Source organism: Dama dama, chromosome 7 (genome assembly GCF_033118175.1).
Source record: "Dama dama isolate Ldn47 chromosome 7, ASM3311817v1, whole genome shotgun sequence".
Lineage (NCBI taxonomy): Eukaryota > Metazoa > Chordata > Mammalia > Artiodactyla > Cervidae > Dama > Dama dama.
Window position 1 is genome coordinate 5,446,874 of NC_083687.1, and position 21,262 is coordinate 5,468,135.

The 21,262-nt window shown below is 43.0% G+C and overlaps 1 pseudogene; it reads right to left on the reverse strand.

Annotated features, from left to right (window-relative positions):
* Positions 1-2,721: 2,721 nt before the first annotated feature.
* LOC133059988 (ubiquilin-4-like) lies at positions 2,722-17,000 on the reverse strand (annotated as a pseudogene).
* Between the last annotated feature and the right edge of the window lie 4,262 nt (positions 17,001-21,262).

Consider the following 21,262-nt stretch of genomic DNA (forward strand, 5'->3'; position numbering starts at 1 on the left):
TTAGCTCTAGTAATATTCTGGTGGTATCTTTAGGATTTTCTATGCATATTGTTGTTACCTGCAAACAGTGAGAGTTTTACTTCTTCTTTTCCAATCTGGATTTCTTTTCTTTTTCTTCTCTGACTGATGTGGCCAGGACTTCCAAAATTATATTGAATAATAGTGATGAGAGTGAACACCCTTGTCTTGTTCCTGACCTCAGAGAAAATGCTTTCAGTTTTTCACCATTGAGAATAATGTTTGCTGTGGGTTTGTCATAGATGCCCTTTATTATGTTGAAGTGGGTTCCTTTCGTGTCTACTTTCTGCAGAGGTTTTATCATAAATGGGTGTTGAATTTTGTCAAAATCTTTCTCTGCATCTATTGAGATGATCATATGGGTTTTAGCTTTCAATTTGTTAATATGGTGTAATCACATAGATTGATTTGCATATATTGAGGAATCCTTGCATGCTTGGAATAAAGCCCATTTGATCATGATGTAAGATCCTTTTGATGTGTTATTGGATTCTGTTTGCTAGAATTTTGTTGAGGATTTTTGCATCTATGTACATCAGTGATATTGGCCTGTAATTTTTTCTGGTTGTGGTATGAATTTGGGAGTTTTCCTTAGTCTGTAAGACTCTTTCAGAGTCAAGAGTTTGAGCAGGATAGGTGCCAGCTCTTCTTAAACTTTGGTAGAATTCATCTGTGTCCCTGTGGGGTTTTTTTTGTTTGTTTGTTTTAGGAAGATTTTTTATTAAGGTTTTGATTTCCGTGCTTGTGATTGATCTCTTAATATTTTCTCTTTCGTCCTGGTTCAGTCTTGGAAGGATATAATTTTCTAAGAATTTGTCCATTTATTCCAGGTTGTCCATTTTATTGGCATATAGTTGTTTGTAGTAGTCTCTTATAAGCCTTTGTATTTCTGTGTTGCCTGTTGTAATTTCTCCTTTTTCATTTCTAATTTTATTGATTTCAGCCTTCTCCCTTTTCTTCTTGATGAGTCTGGCTAGTGATTTTTCAATTTTTTTTTTTAATCTTCTCAAAGAACCAGGTCTTAGTTTCATTGATCTTTGCTATTGTTTCCTTCTTTTCTTTTTTTCACAACAAATATCACACTATTTATTTACAAAGGCTAGTGTGGGAGTTGGGGGAGGTAGGGAGGGAAAACCACACAGACATCCTCTCTGGATTGCTTGGGACCTTTTCCCACTTGGAGAAAATTCAATATTGCCTCCATGTTCTCAGTAATGGGTACTCCAAGCAGACTAAGAAGCAGAGAGAGGAGGTGATCTGAGCCTTCTCTGTGTGCCACTAGAGTAAAGTCCAATTCCAGATCAAGGGCATCATTGTGGCACTCTCCTTTCCATCCTCAGATAGAACCTTCTGGCCTAGAGGGAAACAGCAAAAGCTCAAGGGCAGAAGCCAAGACGCCAAAGGCCAGGGGTTCTAGACAGAAAGACTCCTCCCTGACTATTCCCAAAAAAGCAATGAGGGGAGGAGTTAAAAGGGTGCCAGTCACAGCTCTGATAGCTTCAGAAGGAGTACCCACACTATCCTTGGGTTACCTGGTGCCCAGAGGCCCAGAGACTGAGCTCCCTAGGCTGTATGTATTCCTGACCTAGACTGACCCCTCAGTCTACTTCTGTCTGGTGGGAGAAAATTCTAAACCAGAAATCAACAAGGTATCCCCCCGCCCACTCAACTCACATGCACATGTGTGCTGTGCATGGCACCCCCCTCCCCACCCCCACACACACAGCTACTGCAGAGACAGACTCCAATCCTCAGCATATCTTTTCAGCAGGGATTAAATCAGTGGTACTTGGAGATGCTGGCAGGTCCTGGGTTCATGGAAATGTGTGTGTATGTATTGAAGCATGTATGTTTGAGGGAACAGAACCAATATAATCCCCTGTGAGCCATACTGTTTAGCTCCACTGAACCCTTTTCTTCAACTCAAATTCCATTAACATCTCTAAGTCTCCTTTGCCAGGCCAGAGCCTGGACTCTCTGGCCTAAAAGAACGATTAGTGTTTCCATTCCCTGTCAATTCCAAGTCCTCAACTCAGGCTGTTTCCCCCATTCCCTTCCTCTAGAAAGTCTCATTCCCTCCTCCCCTAGCCAGGCTGGTCCAGGGCTTGTTAACATCTGCTCCAGAGTGCTGTTTCGCCTCTCCCTTTGGACAGAGAGAACAGGCATCTTCCTTCCCCTGCAAGTCCCAGTAAACCCTGTGAAAGTGAGGACAGGGAATGAGGAGGAAAAGCACAGCCTGCCTCACCTGCCCCGCCTTCAGAGTGTGGAAGTCTAGTATTGGGTGGGCTAGACGTGGGAGGGGATGGGGAAGCAAAATAAGGAAGACTTACCAAAACTAAACATGAGACAAGCAAAACTCTAGCGGTAGAGATGGAAGACCCTGTTTCAATAAACCAGAGAATGTGTTTCTCCTCAACTCTGCACTGCTACTGAGAAGTCTGAAGGTTGCAAAAAGATGGTTGTGGGGCAAGGAGGAGGCGCCAATCAATAAAAACTGCACAAATAGCTCTGTTGCAAGCAGGGCCAGGAGAAAAGGTTCTATAAGAGGTGGAGAAGTAAAACCAGAATTCTGAGAGTTATGGGGCTGGGGCCCACACCTCTAAAGTCACCCTGCTGTCTGGAGAGGACAAAGGATAAAGACATAACAGAAGGGATGACCCAGAGAGGGTCTCGTTGATAGAGAAACCAAACGTTGGCATCGAGGGAAAGGAGGGGCAGGAGGACCAGGGCTGAGAGGTTACGATAACTGAGAACCCAGGAGTCTCCTGATATCTGCTTTGATGTCCCCTCCTGTGGCTATCAGGGCCTGCAGTCTGGCCTTTCATGAAGCCCATGGAGTTGAGCTGCTCCAGCAGCTGCTGAAATCTCACTTCTTGAGTTTGCATGTGTGAACTTCCACTTCCGGCCAAAAGCTGGATCATCCACTGCATGAGCTGCTGCTGAGCACTGGAGGCACCTGTTGAAGAGGATGTGAATGGCAGGGCTGGAGAGGATGTGGGCACCTTGGGCGCAGATCCTGCGTTGCTACCTGCCAAGGATGCTGAGGTCCAGGCCATCCCAGAAGAGCCAAGGCTGGGTACCAGCCTGGGGGCTTCAGTCTGCAAGGTCTGAAATCCCTGCTGGATGTGCAGCAGTGCCTGCAAGGCTCAGGGATTGGTCAGACTGGAGAGCAACTCTGGATTTTGCAGCTGCTGCAGGAAGACTGGGAGCTACAGGCAGAGCTGCTCCTGAAGCTAGGGATTCCCTGTGAAGAGTGGCACATTCACCAAAATCAGGGTTCTGAGCAAGCGTTTTCATCATGCTGCACATGTTATGCATCAGTTGGGGGTTCTCAGAGATCTGCTGGTGAAGGGCCTGCATTTCCAGGCTGTTGAACATCTCTGATTCCAGGCTCAGTTCAGTTCAATTGCTCAGTCATGTCCGAATCTTTGCGACCTCATGGACTAGAGCATGCCAGGCTTCCCAATCCATCAACTCCTGGAGCTTACTCAAACTCATGTACATTAAATAGGTGATGCCATCCAACTATCTCATCCTCTGTCATCCCCTTCTCCTCCTGCCTTCAATCTTTCCCAGCATCAGGGTCTTTTCAAATGAGTCCGTTCTTCTCATCAGGTGGCCAAAGTATTGGAGTTTCAGCTTCAGCATCAGTCCTTCCAATGAATACTCAGGACTGATTTCCTTTAGGATGGACTGGTTGGATCTCCTTGCAGTCCAAGGGACTCTCAAGAGTCTTCTGCAATACCACAGTTCAAAAGCATCAATTCTTTGGTATTCAGCTTTCTTTATAGTCCAACTCTCACATCCATACATGACTATTGGAAAAACTATACCTTTGACTAGACAGACGTTTGTTAGCAAAGCAATATCTCTGATTTTTAATATGCTATCTAGGTTGGTCATAACTTTTCTTCCAAGGAGCAAGCGTCTTTTAATTTCATGGCTGCAGTCACCATCTGCAATGATTTTGGACCCCCCAAAAATATAGTCTGTCACTGTTTCCATTGTTTCCCCATCTATTTGCCATTTAGTGATGGGACTGGATGCCATGATCTTAGTTTTCTGAATGTCGAGTGTTAAGCCAACTTTCTCACTCTCCTCTTTCACTGTCATCAGGAGGTTCTTTAGCTCTTCTTCATTTTCTGCCAGGCTAACCGCATTGATCCCAAAGGGGCTGGAGACTGCTGGGGGTACCTGGATGGTCCCCAGGCACCCAGTAACCTCCCCACCAGACCCAGGGGCCTGGGAGGTGGGGGTCGAGGTGCTCCAGGGGTTAGGGAGCAGCTCTTGTTTCTCAGTCCGCAGAGGCTGGGAGGATGAGCTGTCCGAGTTCCCAGCCAGGAAAGAAAAGGGATTCTGACAAACTGTTTCTGGGCAGCTGTAAACATGGGCTCTTTGATGTCCGTGTGCATGTGGCAGAAGGCATTACACCCTCCAGGGATGCTCTCCAGATTGCTTAGAGCCTGGTCCTGCTTCTGCATCATCTCCTGCATCATGGCTGGATTTCCAGCAAGCTCCAGTCATCTGCCTCATAACCTCAGGGTTGTGAGCATGTGATTGTGGTTTTCAGTCTGTCTGCCCTCTGATGGAGAAGGACAAGAGGCTTAAGGAAGCTTCCTGATGGGACAGACTGACTGAGGAGGAAACTGGGTCTTGTTCTGATGGGCAGGGCCATGCTCAGTAAGTTTTTAATCCAATTTTATGTTGATGGGTGGAGTTGTGTTCCCCGCTATTTACCTGGGCCAAACTATGGTGGAAGTAATGAAGATAATGGTGACCTCCCTCAAAAGGTCCCAGGCATGCACTGCTCCACTCAGTGTCCCCAGCCCTGCAGCAGGCCTCCGCCAACCCACACCTCTGCCGGAGACGCCCAGACCCCCACAGGCAAGTCCAGGACAGTCTCCTGTGGGGTCACTGCTCCTGTCTCCTGGGTCCTGGTGCACAAGGTTCTGTTGTGCCCTCCGAGAGTCTATTTCCCAGTCCTGTGTAAGTTCTGGCATCTCTAGGGTGGGGTTAATAGTGACCTCCTCCAAGAGGGCTTATACCTAACCCAAGTCTGCTGCACCCAGAGCCCCTGTCCCTGCAGCAGACCACCGCCGACCCATACCCCCACAGGAGACGCTCAAACACAGTTCTGTCTCAGTCTCTATGGGGTCTGTGGGTCCTGGTGCGCAGGTTTGTTTGAGCCCTCTCAGCATCTCTGGTGGGAACGGGGTTTGATTCTAAATGTGAATTCACCCCTCCTACCATCTTGCTGGGGCTTCTCCTTTGCCCTTGGATGTGCGGTATCTCCTCACAGCTCTCCAGCGCCTACCGTCTTACAGGGGTTTCTCTGACCTTGGATGTGGGGTATCTCCACACGGCTGGTCCAGCAAAGCGCAGCCGCCGCTCCTGACCTTGGACGTGGGGTATCTGCTCTCGGCCACCGCTCCTGACCTTGGACATGGGATGTCTCCTCTCGGCTGCTCCAGCGCCGCGCAGCCGAAATCAGATTGATTATATTCTTTGCAGCCAAAGATGGAGAAGCTCTATACAGTCAGCAAAAACGAGACTGGGAGCTGACTGTGGCTCAGATCATGAATCCCTTATTGCCAAATTCACACTTAAATTGAAGAAAGTAGGCAAAACCACTACACCATTCAGGTATGACCTAAATCAAATCCCTTATAAGTGACAATAGATTTAAGGGACTAGTTCTGATAGACAGAGTGCCTGAAGAACTATGGACAGAGGTTCGTGACATTGTACAGGAGATGGAGCAAGACCATCTCCAAGAAAAAGAAATGCAAAAGAGCAAAATGGCTGTCTGAGGAGGCCTTACAAATAGCTGTGAAAAGAAGAGAAGCGAAAAGCAAAGGAGAAAAGGAAAGATATACCCATTTGAATGCAGAGTTCCGAAGAATAGCAAGGAGAGAGAAGAAAGCCTTCCTCGGTGATCAGTGCAAAGAAATAGAGGAAAACAATAGAATGGAAAGACTAGAGATCTCTTCAAGAAAATTAGAGATACCAAGGGAACATTTCATGCAAAGATGGGCAAAATAAAGGAAAGAAATGGTGTGGACCTAACAGAAGCAGAAGATATTAAGAGGTGGCAAGAATACACAGAAGAACTATACAAAAAAGATCTTCACGACCCAGATAATCATGATGGTGTGATCACTCACCTAGAGCCAGACATCCTGGAATGTGAAGTTGAGTGGGCCTTAGGAAGCATCACTACGAACAGCTAGTGGAGGTGATGGAATTCCAGTTGATCTATTTCAAATCCTAAATGATGACGCTGTGAAAGTGCTGCACTCAATATGCCAACAAATTTGGAAACCTCAGCAGTGGCCACAGGACTGGAAAAGGTCAGTTTTCTTTCCAATCCCAAAGACAGGCAATGCCAAAGAATGCTCAAACTACCGCACAATTGCACTCATCTCACATGCTAGTAAAGTAATGCTCAAAATTCTCCAAGATAGGCTTCAACAATATATGAACCGTGAACTTCCAGATGTTCAAGCTGGTTTTAGAAAAGGCAGAGGGATCTGAGGGAGACACGTGCACCCCGATGTTCATCGCAGCACTATTTATGGTAGCCGAGACATGGGGGCAGCCTGGATGCCCATCAGCAGACGAATGGATAGGGAAGCTGTGGTGTATATACACCATGGAATATTACTCAGCCATTAAAAAAATTCATTTGAATCGGTTCTGGTGAGATGGATGAAACTGGAGCCTATTGTGCAGAGTGAAGTAAGCCAGAAAGATAAAGAACATTACAGCATACTAACACATATATATGGAATTTAGAAAGATGGTAATGATAACTGTATATGCAAAACAGAAAAAGAGACACAGATGTACAGAACAGACTTTTGGACTCTGTGGGAGAAGGCGAGGGTGGGATGTTTCGAGAGAATAGCATCGAAACATGTATATTATCTATAGTGAAACAGATCACCAGCCCAGGTTGGATGCATGAGACAAGTGCTTGGGCCTGGTGCACTGGGAAGACTCAGAGGGATTGGGTAGAGAGGGAGGTGGGAGGGGGGATCGGGATGGGGAATACATGTAAATCCATGGCTGATTCATGTCAATGTATGACAAAACCCACTACAATACTGTAAAGTAATTAGCCTCCAACTAATAAAAGTAAGTGAAAAAAAAAATAAATAAAATAAATAGAAAAGGCAGAGGAACCAGAGATCAAATTCCCAATATCCGCTGGATCACTGGAAAAGCAAGAGAGTTTCAGGAAAAAACACCTATTTCTGCATTATTGACTATGCAAAAGCCTTTGACCGTGTGGATCACAAGTTGTGGAGAATTCTGAAAGAGATGGGAATACCAGACCACCTTACCTGTCTCCTGAGAAATGTGTATACAGGTCAGGAAGCAACAGTTAGAACTGGACATGGAAAAACAGACTGGTTCCAAATAGGAAAAGGAGTACATCAACACTGTATATTGTCACCCTGGTTACTTAACTTATATGTAGAGTATATTATGAGAAACGCTGGGCTGGATGAAACACAGGCTGGAATCTAGATTGCCAGGAGAAATATCAATAACCTCAGATATGCAGATGACACCACCCTTAGGGCAGAAAGCGAAGAACTAAAGAGCCTCTTGATGAAAATTAAAGAGGAGAATAAAATTGTTTGCCTAAAACTCAGCATTCAGAAAACTAAGATCATGGCATCCGGTCCCATCACTTCATGGCAAACAGATTGGGAAACAATGGAAATGGTGAGACTTTATTTTTCTTGGATCCAAAATCCTTGCAGTTGGTGACTGCAGCTATGAAATTAAAAGACTCCTTGAAAGCAAAGCCATGACCAACCTAGACATCATGTTACAAAGCAGAGACATTACTTTGCCAACAAAGGTCCATCTAGTCAAAGCTATGGTTTTTCCAGTAGCCATGTATGGATGAGAGAGTTGGACTACAAAGAAAGCTGAGTGCTGAAGAATTGATGCTTTTGAACTGTGGTGTTGGAGAAGACTCTTGAGAGTCCCTTGGACTGCAAGGAGATCCAACCAGTCCATCCTGAAGGAAATCAGTCCTGAATATTCATTGGAAGGACTGATGCTGAAGCTGAAACTCCAATACTTTGGCCACGTGATGGGAAGAACTGACTCATTTGAAAAGACCCTGATGCTGGGGAAGATTGAGGCAGGAGGAGAAGGGGACAAGAGAGGATGAGATGGCAGGATGGCATCACTGGCTCATGGACATGAGTTTGAGTAGCCCCGGGAACTGGTGATGGACGGGGAGGCCTGGCATGCGGCAGCATGGGGCTGCAGAGTGGGACACGACCCAGCCACTGAACTGAACTATTACACTCTATGTGTGCACTGTGTCTTCTCTGTTCTCTCCCCTGTCAATGGGCATGTAGGCTGCTTCCACATTTTGGTTTTTGTAATTAGTGCTGTTGTAAACATTGAGCATGCATGTATTTTTTCGAATTACAGTTTTGTCTGGATATATGCCCAGGAGTGGCATTGATGGATCATATGGCAACTCTATTTTTGGTTTTCTGAGGAAACTTCATACTATTTTCCATAGTGGCTACAACAATTTACATTTCCACCAACAGTGTACGAAGGCTGCCTTTTCTTCACATCCTCTCCAGCATTTACTGTTTGTAGATTTCTTAATGACAGCCATTCATGTGAGGTGATACCTCACCACAGTTTTGATTTGCATTTCTCTATTAACGATGATGACCATTCATGTATATTTTGGCTATTTGTATTTCTTTTTTGGAGAAATGTCTACTTAGGTCTTTTGCCCATTTTTCAACGAGGTTGTTCTTTGATTTTGAATTGTATGAGCCGTTTGTATATTTTGGAAATTAAGTCCTTGTTGGTTGCATCATTTGGAAGTATTTTCTCCCAGCCCATAGGTTGTCTTTTCATCTGTTTGTGATTTCCTTTGCTGTGAAAAGTTTATAAGTTTGATTTGGTCCCATTTATTTATTTTTGCTTTTATTTCTATTGCCTTGGGAGACTGACCTAAGAAAACATTAGTATGATTTATGTTCAAGAATGTCTTGCCTGTGTTTTCTTCAGGGAGTTTTATGGTATCATGTCTATGGTTAAACCTCTAAGCCATTTTGAGTTTATTTTTGTGTATGGTCGGCTTCTCAGGTGGATCAGTGGTAAAGAACCTGTCTGACAACTCAGGAGACACAAGAGATGTAGGTTCAATCCCTGGGCCAGGAAGACCCCCTGGAGGAGGAAATGGCAACCCACTCTGTCATTCTTGCCATGGACAGAGGAGCCTGGTAGGTCACAATCTCTGGGGCTGCAAAAAGTTGGACAAGACTTAGTGACTGTGCAGACATGGTGTGAGGGCGTGTTCTAACTTCACTGATTTACATGCAGCTGTCCAACTTTTCCACACTGCTTGCTGAAGAGACCATCTTTTCCCCATTTGACATTTTTGCCTCCTTTGTTGAAGATTAATTTTCCATGGGTGTGCAGGTTTATTTTGGGATTCTCTATTCTGTCCCACTGATCTGTTTTTGTGCCAGTACCATGCTGTTTTGATTACTGCAGCTTTGTAGCATTGTCCGAAGTCTGGGAGGGTTATGCCTCCTGCTTTGTTCTTTAGCCTCAGGATTGCTTTGGCAATTTGGGGTCTTTCATGGTTCCATGTAAATTTTATGATTATTTGCTCTAATTCTGTGAAAAATGTCATGGGTAATTTCATAGAGATTGCATTAAATCTGTAGATTGCCTTGGTTAGTATAGCCATTTTAACAATATTAAAGGGCATGGGATCGCTTTCCATTTCTTTCAATCATCTTCAGTTTCCTTTATTATGTAATTCTCAGTATGTAAGTTTTCCAACTCCTTGGTGAGATTTATTCCTAAGTATTTTATTTTTTGATGTGTTTTTAAAAATGGGATTGTTTGTTTACATTCTCTATTTCATTGTTACTCTAAAAAAATGCAATCGATTTCTCTATGTTAATCTTGTATCCTGCTACCTTGCTGAGTTTATCAGTTCTAGAAGTTTTTGAGTGGAGTCTTTAGGGTTTTCTATACACATAGTATCACGTCATCTGCACATGAACAGTTTTAAATCTCTTCCCTACCAACTTGAATACCTTTCCTTTCTTTCTCCTGTTGGACTGTTATGGCTAGGATTTCTAATACTATGCTGAAGAGAAGTGGTGAGAGTGGGCATCCTTCCCTTGTTCCATGTTTTAGCAAGAAGGCTTTCACCTTTTTGTGGCTATTATAATGGCTGTGGGTTTCTAATGAACAGCTTTTATTATGTTGAGATATGTTCCCTCTGTACTGACTTTTGTAAAGGTTTTTTTACATGAATGATGGATGTTAAATTTTACCACAGATTTTTCTGCATCTATTGAGATGATCAAGTGGTTTTTGTCTTTATTTTTGTTGATGTGGCATATCACATTGATTGAACCATCCTTTTGACCCTGGGAAGAACTCAACTTGGTCATGGTGCATGAACTTTTTTTATTTGTTGCTGGATTTGGGTTTCTGTTTGTTTGTTGAGAATGTTTGCATGTATATTCACCAAAGATACTTGCCTGTAATTTTTTTTGGTAGTGTGTTTGTCTGATTTTGCTATCAGAGTGATTGGTTTCTTCATAGAATGTCTTGTTCCCTCCTTGTCAATCTTCTGGAAGAGTTTGGGAAGAACTGGTATAAGTTATTTTTTTTTAATATATATTTGAATATACCTGTGAAGCCATTTCAACCTGGACTTTTGTTTGTAAAAAGTTTTTTGTTTTGTTTTATTACCAAGTTTACTTCACTTCTACTGATTGGTCTGTTCAAGTCCTCCTTGCAGTATTGGTGGGCTCTGTGTTTCTAGAAATTGTCCATTACTTCTAAGTAGCTGAATCTGTTGATGTATAGTTGTTCATAGTATTCTCTTGTGATTTTTTTCTGCAGTATCAGTTGTGATTTCTCCACTTTCATTTCTTAGTTTATTTGGGTTTTCTCTCTTTGCTTCCTGGTGAGCCTGGCCAGAGGTTTGTCAATTTTGTTTACACTTTCAAAGAAACAGCTCTTAGTATTATTGACTTTTTCTATTTTTTTTTAATCTCTATTTTATTTATTTTCCCTCTGATCTTTTTTATTTCCTTCCTTCTGCTGACTTTTGGTTTTCTAATTCTTTTAGGTAGTATGTTAGGTTGTGTATTTGCAAATTTTCTTGCTTCTTTTCAGGGCCTGAATTGCTATGAATTTTCAAGACTGCTTTTCATGCAGCCCACAGATTTTGTATGGCTCTGCTTTGTCATTTGTCTCAAGGTATTTTTTAATTTCTTCTTTGATTTCATTATTAACTAATTGGTTTTTAAGTAGCATGTAGTTTAGTCTGCATGTAATTGTTTCTTGTTTGCTTGCTTCTTTTTCTGTGGTTTCTAGTTGCATGTCATTGTGATCAGAAAAGATGCTTGAATACTTCTAGACTCTTAAATTTGTTGAGACTTTTTTGTGCCCTGGTATCCTAGAGAATGTTTCATGTGCACTTGAGAGGTATGTGTACTCTTTTTCTGGATGAAATGTCCTGAAAATATCAATTGAGTCCTATCCTTTAGGGTCTCTGTTGCACTATTTTTGTTCTCAAATATCTGTCCACTGATGGGAGTGGGGTGTTAAAGTCTTCTACTATTATTGTATTCCCATCAGTTTCTCCCTTTATGTCTGTTAGTATTTGTTTTGTGTTTTTGGGTGCCCCTATATTGGGTGCACATAGGCTGATGAGTGTAATACCCTCTTTTATTGATCCTTGTATCATTATACAGTGCTCTTCTTTTTCTTTATAGCCTTTGCTTTAAAGTCTGTTTTTTCTGATATAATTATTGTGATCTCCACTTTCTTGTTCTGTTTGTACGAAATCTTTTTCCATCCCCTCACTTTCAGTCTATCTGTGTTCTTTGCCCTGAAGTGGGTTTCTTTTAGGTAGTTTTGTAGACTTTGATTTTTTTTAAATTCAATCTGCCATACTATGTTTTTTAATTGAAGGATTTCATCCATTGACATTTAAGGTAATTATTGATTGCTTTGCATATCTTGCCATTTTAACCCTTGTTTTCCTATTGGTTTTATACTATTTATTTTTCCTTTTGTAATTTGATGATTTTCTTTTGTATTATGCTTTCACTCTGTTCATTTTGCTTTTTGTGAATGTATTGTATGGTTTTGATTGGTGTTTACTCTGTTTTTCTAGTATGTTAACCCCTTCCTATATCTACTTGCTTTTAACTGCTAGTCATATAGGCTCAAACACATTCTAGGAAAAAAAAAAAAAAATCTACATTTTCTTACTCTCATCCCCCACATTTTATGATTTTGTTGTCTTCTTTCACATCTTCATATTCATCCTTTTGCTACTCGTTGTGGTTATCACTTTTACAGAACTTTTTGATTTTTAAAAATCTGTGTACTAGCTTATTTAAATGATTTACTTTTCAATTCTGATGTTCTCTTTCCTATAGCTCTTACTTCCCTTCTATGTAGAGATGACTTTTCAATAGTTCCTTTAGGATAGGTTTAATATTGCTGTATTCTTTTTAGTTTTTGCTTATCTTAGAAATTCTTTCTCTTATTCTAAATGATAATCTTGCTGGGTAGAGCATCCCAGGTTGAAGATTTTTCTCTTTCAGGACTTTGAGAATATCTTACCACTGTTTTCTGGCCTGTAATGTTTCTATAGAGCAATCAGCTGATAGCCTTATGGGGGGGTTCCTTTGTCTTTTTTTTTTTTTTTTTTTTTTTTGCTGCCTCTAGAATATTCTCTTTAACTTTTGCTATGGGGCACTAGTGGTAAGGAATCCTGTTACCAATGCAGGAGACATGAGACAGAAATTTGATTCCTGGGTCAGGAAGATCCCCTGGAGTAGGAAATGGCAACCCACTCTAGTATTCTTGTCTGGAGAATCCCCATGGACAGAGTAGGCTGGCAGGCTACAGTCCATAAGGTTGCTAAGCATCAGATATGACTGAAGCAACTCAGCATGCATACGTGTCTTGACGTAGGTCTGTTTGTGTTTATCTTGTTTGAAACCCTCTGTGCTTCTTATATCTGGATATGTTTCCTTCTTTAGATTTGGGATATTTTTAGTCATAATTTCTTCAACCTCTTCAAATACAGTAAGTCCCCTACGTATGAACCTTCAAGTTGGGAACTATCAGGGATGTGTGAGTTTGCACGTCCAAGTACATAAGTTAGTTCACGTGTCTGGAGAACACTGTCACATGGATGCGCCCTCTACGAGTGGATGTGCTTCTGTGCACTTTATTTGAGGACGCACTGTCAGTGTTTGAAACATAGGACGCAAATGTAGAACAGCACACGAAGCTTGCAGCGGCTCTTTAGAGCGCAATCCAGTGCTACCGTTTCATCCATTATGAGGAGAAGAGAGCTACTACCCAGACATTACTGAATCATTCTTTTAAGACGGTAGACAGAATTTAAACCAGCAAGGAACCAGAACCTGTGCCATCCACGTTAGGCATGAGTGAAACCACAGCTGACAATCCTTCAGCTCTACTATCTCCAACTTCCTCACCCTCCTCCAGTCAGTAACTCTTCCTGACTCTTCACTTGATGCCAGACCAGGTATGACAGCTGTTGTAGTGTAGTACTGTACTTTCCAAGGTACTGTAAGATTAAAAATGTTTGTGTTTCTTATGTATCATGTGAAAAAGCTTATAAATATATCATTATATATTTGTGTTATATAATGATATATATCATTAACCAATTGTGTTAGCTGGGTACCTAGGCTAACTTCATTGGATTTATGAACAAATTGGACATGTGAACATGCCTTTGAAACCAAACTTGTTTGTATGTAGGGGACTTACTATACATTTTCAATCCCCTTTTCTCCTTCTGGAGTCATTATGCATATATTGGCATGCTTTATATTATCCCTTAAGTCTCATATTATTATTGTTGTTGTTGTTGTTTCCTTTTGGCTTTCTGTCTGCCATCCAGATTGGGTGATTTCTATTGTTCTATCTTCCAGATCACTTATTCTTCTGAATCATTAATCCTGCTATTCAATGCCTTTAGCTCAGCTTTTGTCCTGGCAAATGAATTTCCTAATTTTTCTTAGTTCTTTTTTATAGTCTTTAGTTCCTTTTTATAGCAATCTACATTTTTATCAAGCCCTTTTTAATTTTTTTTCATGCACATGCTGATTCTACTGAAAAGTGTAAAAGCAAGATGAGTTTTGTTACAGTCTTTTTACTCTCAGAAAATAAGTGAAAATTAACTCACTAATGAAATAGACAGTCTTCTTCAGAATCATGAAATCAAGTGCTGAGAGAAATTCTACAGATAATAAAATCCGAATTGATAGTGAACCATCTATGTGCATTAATATATATTTCTATTTTTTTTTATTAAAAATGAGGTTTTTTTTTTTCATTTATTTTTATTAGTTGGAGGCTAATTACTTTACAATATTGTAGTGGCTTCTGCCATACATTGACATGAATCAGCCATGGATTTACATGTGTTCCCCATCCTGAACCCCCCTCCCACCTCCCTCCCCATCCCATCCCTCTGGGTCATCCCAGTGCACCAGCCCTGAGCACTTGTCTCATGCATCCAACCTGGACTGGCGATCTGTTTCACATCTGATAATATACATGTTTCGATGCTGTTCTCTCAGATCATCCCACCCTCGCCTTCTCCCATAGAGTCCAAAAGTCTGTTCTATACATCTGTGTCTCTTTTTCTGTCTTGAATATAGGGTTATCATTACCATCTTTCTAAATTCCATATATATGCATTAGTATACTGTATGGGTGTTTATCTTTCTGGCTTACTTCACTCTGTATAATGGGCTCCAGTTTCATCCATCTCATTAGAACTGATTCAAATGTATTCTTTTTAATGGCTGAGTAATATTCCATTGTGTATATGTACCACAGCTTTCTTATCCATTCATCTGCTGATCGGCATTTATGGGCATTTATAATAGCCAGGACATCAGTAGCTAGCCCTTTTAAAAATTCCTTCAGTATTTTCATTATCTCCCTTGAGTTTGGTGTCTATTAGACTGAAGAGATCTGTTTCATTGTTCTTTCAGGGGAATTCTCTTGATCTTTCCACTGGGAGTGGTTTTTCTACTTCTTAACTTTACTTATATTTCTGTTACTCTTATGAGTTTAGGAGAAACAATTACCTGCTGGTAGTCTTGGAGGTCTATTTTTATGTAGGAGCATCGCTGGGTAGCTTGTGAGGGTTTAATACTTATAGTGTGAGGGCTGTTTTTAGTACAAAGGTCTGCTGCCCCGTTCCTCAGAGCGTGCTGGCCACTATGCCCGGAACAGGAGGTGTGACTGGTGGTGTGACGGCCAGAGCCTGCAGTGGGTCTTCACTGAGGCCTCCTCTTTGCTCTCTGGCTTCCAGAGCCCTGTCAGGGACAGAATCTGCTCCCCCAGTGTGGGAGGAGAAGCTCCCAGATCTATTGCTGAGCTGTGGTGTGAAACAGGTGGGACTGGAACGGTCCCACTGGGAGAGTAGCCACCGAGTAATCCTCCTCTGGAGTTGTCCAGCAGTGAGTGTGCTCTACCGTGTCACCTGTTGTGTGGGCTCACAAAGTACACTGTTGTTGGCTCGGCCCTTGGCCCTGCCTCAACTGTGGGAACGTTGGCAATCAGCCCTGGTGTCCGTCAGGCACTATTTTCACAGGGCCACCAGCACAGCCCCACTAAAGTCAGGTTCCAGGACTGCAGTATTCGTGCACCCGACCCACTGTGGGAGCTACTGGCAGCTTGGACCCTGGCCCAACCCAAGCCCCACATGCACGTGCCCATAAAGCTCACGCTGCTAAGGCCAGACCCGTTCCAGCAGCGGTAGCACCCATTGCTTGGATCTCCTGCAGGTGCTGAATTTACAAAGCCGGTGGAGATGTGAATCCGTGACCTGCACGGCCTTGGGGTAATTTCAGTCCTGTTTCCTAAGCTGTGCAGCCCCTGGGGCTTCACTATGATTTCAGCCCCACCTCCGTGTGGGGGCACCGTGCTGGCACCTGTTCCTAGAGCCCACTAAGGTGGTGGCTTGTGCAGGAGCCCACCGAGACCGCAGCTGGGTGTGCACTCCCAGAGCCCATGGCGGTGGGCACGGGCGTGTGGAGGAGAGGCCCTTGCAGCAGCCAGCCCTGCCCCGCCCCTCACACCACTGGACAATGGAGGATGGGGCTTTGTCCCTATGGTGGCCCAGCTTCTTCCACCCCACCCCTGGTTGCAGCCACACACTGCAGCCACTTCAGGCGATCCCCACACAGCCAACTGCAGTCCTGTCCCTGGGATTGTCCTCTAAACCCCGATTCCAGCACCCAGCCCTGGCCCATAGCAGCAGGTGCACCTCTCAGTTTGGAGTGGGTGTGCAGGGCGGTGGCAGGACCGTCTGTGCAGGTCTCTGTTGTCTGCTTACACACAGTGGCTACTGCCTTTTCCTCTGAGCCTCCAGAGCTCCCTTTTCTGTCCTGGCTGACCTCCTCACTGGCAAAGGTGCTTCCCCAGATGCAGGAACATTTCCTTTCTCAGTTCCCTCCCAGGGGCACAGATCCCATCCTGCTTCCTCCTGTTTTTATTTCCTTTTGGCCTACCTAGTTGCATGATCTTTCTTGTCCTTTCAAGTGTTTGAGATCTTCCGTTGGTGTTTAGGTGTTCTATGAGAGTTGTTCCATTTGCAGATGTATTTTTAAAAATTATTTATTTGGTTGTGCTGGGTCTTCATTGCTGTGAGAGCTTTTCTCTAGTTACAGTGGGTGGGCACTGCTCTAGTTATAGTGCCTGGGCTTCTCACTGATGTGACTTCTCTTGTTGCGGAGCAGACTCTAGGTGTGTGGACTTCAGTAGTTGTAGCACGTGGGCTCAGTAGGTGTGTTCTCCGGCTCTAGAGCACAGGCTCAATAGCTGTGGCACACAGGCTTAGCTCTTTCGCAGCATGTGGGGTCTCCCCAGACCAGGGGTCAAACCTGCATCGCGTGCACTGCATGTACGTGCTTAATCGCTCAGTTGTGTCTGACTCTTGGCAATCTCATGGACTGCAGCCCTGCCAGGCTCCTCTGTCCATGGGGATTCTCCAGGCAAGAATACTGGAGTGGGTTGCCATGCCCTCCTCCAGCGGATCTTCCCAACCCAGGGATGGAACCCAGGTCTCCTGCATTGCAGGCATATTCTTTACCAACTGAGCCACCAGGGAAACCCTCATCTCCTGCATAGGAAGGCAGATTCCTTACCAAAGAACCAGCAGAGAAGCCCTGTAGATGTATTTCTGATATATTTGCCAGAGGAAGTGAGTTCCATATCCTTCTACTCCACTAGCCTGATTGGAGTTCCCACAGATTCTTAAATGCATTATGTGCTGACTTAATTTTCTCTCCATGCTTTCAGCACAAAAATTCAACACCACTATACATAAAACAGGTAAACAACAAGTACCTACTACTGTACAGTGGTGGGAACTACTAATATACTCAGTTTCTTGTCATAATCTATAATGGAAAAGAATCTGAAATAAAAAATATATATATATATACACACACAAACATAAAACCAGATCACTGAGCTGTAACACTTGAAACTAACGCAGTATTGTAAATTAACTATTAACTAAGAAAAAAACATCCAAAACACCAAAACCCCTCAAAAAGCCTTATACTTCCACTACAGGGAATGAATACCTAGAAACTACAGGGCTAAACTGAAAACTCCATCCTGCATTTATTAGCAATGTTGTTTCACTACCTTGTCATCAATGTTCAAAAACAGACCTGCAGCAGAAGACTCAGGGGAAATACAGAAGCTCTCTGTACAGACATAAACTTTTGATAAGGTTCTACAGTGATAATTCTTGGAGAAAATAAAATGCCATAAGGCAATGGACAAAAAGAGCTTATGGGATAGAAAGCAAATCCAGTAACAGGAAACTGCATCACTTCTAGCAGGAAGGTCAAATGAAGTGGGAAGGTAATTTCCTGCAGGTGACAAGATTTCCATAGACTCACAGCACTAATTTCGTGGAATGCCAATTACAGGGAAAAGCCTCAGACCAGGACAACAGCTACCTGTCAAAAAGGAGCTCAATACTGAAAAGGAGGCAGATGCTCTAGGTAAATAAGTGATACCTGAATATCACTTAGGTACCCTTGTGAGAAACACTAACTCTGGGCCAACATCGTCTTCGGAAGCCCACTCCTAGGCAGTGTCGTGCATTCCAGAGAGCCTGGCAGTCAAACCTGTGCACTTGTTCAAAACACACCTCTCACACACAGTGATCCTGCCTGTGCGTAAAAGGGAGATGAGACACATCAGGCCCCCCATCCACCCCCGTCAGGGGGAAGCCACCGTCTCCCCTGCAGCAGGGCTCTGCCTGCCCATTTCCACAGCCCCTCCTCCAGCCTTCTCTCGCCCTCCCTCTGCCAAATGGATCTAATTACCACAGTGGTTTGAGGCTCTCAAATTTCTTCCCTTCAAGCTGTAAAGATATCCTCAGACTGAGCCTCACGTTCAGAACGGCTGTCAGCTCTAACTTTAATGGGCACTTAAATTTAATGTCAAGCTGATGCCTGTGGAAGACCTTGATTAAATCTGCAAACAGTAGACTCTAACTAAACCAGAATTTTAGAGTTGTCTCATTTCGCCTTTCAAGCTTAAATCCCAGAAGTTTTCTTTTTTTCTGTGCAAAGAATTGCAAGAGTTTGTTTGCAAAGACCCTGAGTATCAGCCAGGCAGCAAAGTGTAACAAGCAGGACACTGCCATGCTTTCACAGAGAGAAATCCCTCAGCTTACAAGGCCGTATGATTCAAAGATCCTTCCTTTTCATTGCTCTGTTCTGCTCCCTCCCTTTCAAAATCTGTAACTGTTTACTTTCACGACTATAATATTATAAGCGACTATATATGAAAAGTTTACTTAAACCTTCCTAGTATTCTTTCATGCACATTGCAATTAAGAGTTTTAGACTATCTGAATGGAGTGAGAAACAAAATGAAAGAAATGGGACAGTATCTCCACAAACAACATTGGTGCTCCCACCAGCTGCAAATTTCCAACCTGGGCTCAGCTTCTCCTGTCTCTTCTTTTGTCTCTCATCACTGTACAGCCTCTCCTCCTTGAGGAGGTAATAAAAGATGGACGTTAAAAAACCCGGAAGGCTCATGTTCTTTGTCATTGGCTGCTGCTTTGAAAAGAGGTTGCTGGCTTTTGATTTTTCTTTTGAGTTCTTCCTACATCATCTGATTCAAACAGGTCTTTCAAAGAAAACAAATCAAAATCGTCAAGACCTGTGAAGCATGAAAAATAAATTGCTTTTTCCAACTCCACAAAGCACCAGAAAGGCATTAATGTCTATCTTCTTATATAAACCTCTAACCCCATCCTCTAATCTACACGATTCACAAAATATTTATATATTCTTCTGTATAATACATGACAGGAGACCAAGCCTTATTACAAAGAAATGAAACTGGGAAAACAGCTAATATTTAAACTAGTGTTATTTTGGAGTTTGACTAGACACACATAAAACATTCAAATTCTTGAGGCTGCTGGGTAAGACAGTCATCTCAGACACAGGTGCTTGCTGTCGAGGGCTCCGTGCAGGGCGCTCAGGCTTCAGGAGAGAACACGCGGCAGGAAAGAAAGTCTTGCAAATCATGCCAGGTACAAAATGCCCTGTCCTGAGGCTCTCGCTAACCTACAGCACGAGGCTGCGGCTCGATTTCCCTTCTTGTAATACAGCAGAGACCTGCCTTGGCTTACCATCACTAACTTGATTCTGGGGTTAAAACAGTACTCGTCCTTAACATTAAAAAAAAAAAAAGGTTTTGCAGTTTAGGGATGAAGTGGTTGGGAGTCATCGGATTTCTGCTGAGAACTATACAGGATACAAGGAATAGTAGATGGTTTCAGAAGGGAGAGATTTATAGAGGTAATTTGTAGTGGAATAACACTATTTTCCGAACTAGGTAATAATAAGTCACAAAGAGAAGCAAAGACTCATATGTATCTCCTCTAGTTATCAGTTCAGTTCAGTTCAGTAACTCAGTCGTGTCCGACTCTCTGCGACCCCATGGACTGCAGCACACCAGGCCTCCCTGTCCATCACAAAATCCCAGAGTTTACTCAAACTCATGTCCATTGAGTCCGTGATGCCATCCAACCATCTCATCCTCTGTTAGTCCCCTTCTCCTCCCACCTTCAATCTTTCCCAGCGTCAGGGTCTTTTCCAATGAGTCAGTTCTTCATATCAGGTAGCCAAAGTATTAGTTTCAGCTTCAACATCAGTCCTTCCAGGGAGTATTCAGGACTGATTTCCTTTATATGTCACTAAATATTCCAAGAAATCTTTGCCCAGTAGCCTAAGATAAAAACCTTCTATCAGCTGACATTTTTAGGTTCTGATGGTCTGATCCTCTTTAAGACAGACAGTGCACTGTCTCATGTGATTAAAGAGGATAAAGGACAAAAAGAGTGCATATATGTATGTGTGTAACTGACTCACTTTGCTGTACATGTGAAACTAACACAACACTGAGAATCAACTATACTACAATAGTAATAATAGTAACTTTTAAAAAAGGGAGATCAAGGGCAAGGGCCCTCTTCCTCAGGAAAAGAGAGCTGTGCAGAATGGCATCCAAGGGAGTCGGTGAGTGAGGGTCACATTTCTCAATGAGTGTAAATGCTCCAGAAAGTGAGCGGTGCCCACAGGGAGGAAATACCTCAGATCAGGGCACCACCCACAGGCACACGGTGCATCACCAAGGACAGGCAGGGAGCAGGGCACTAGTTCAAGTAACACCCATGACCTTTCACAACCAACTCTACTGCTAGCACCAAAATAGGCATTACTAAAAATACGAGCATAGTCACAACCGAAGCCAGTGAATTTAGGAAGCCTACCTGGCAGTTCACAGCAACCACAGAAGCAGGGAGGTGTGGAAGCTGGAGGGTGGGATGAAGAAACTCCTCAGTCTTTGCTTAGAACCTTCTCACCTTAGTGATGGCTGTGTCCCCAAGAGAGCGGAAGTGGCAGCGGAAAAGGAATACTATGGTTTCATATAATAAAACCCTTCTATTCCTTATAGCAGTATGAGTGACTGTACACATCCAGTTTCTCTTAATTCCCGAGTCACAACTCACTTCAGTAGAGTTTGCTCCCACTCAAAGGAGCAACAATTCTCTTGCTAATGCAGAATAACCTCAAATGGCCAACTCAAGAGAAAAAGGAAGCAGAAA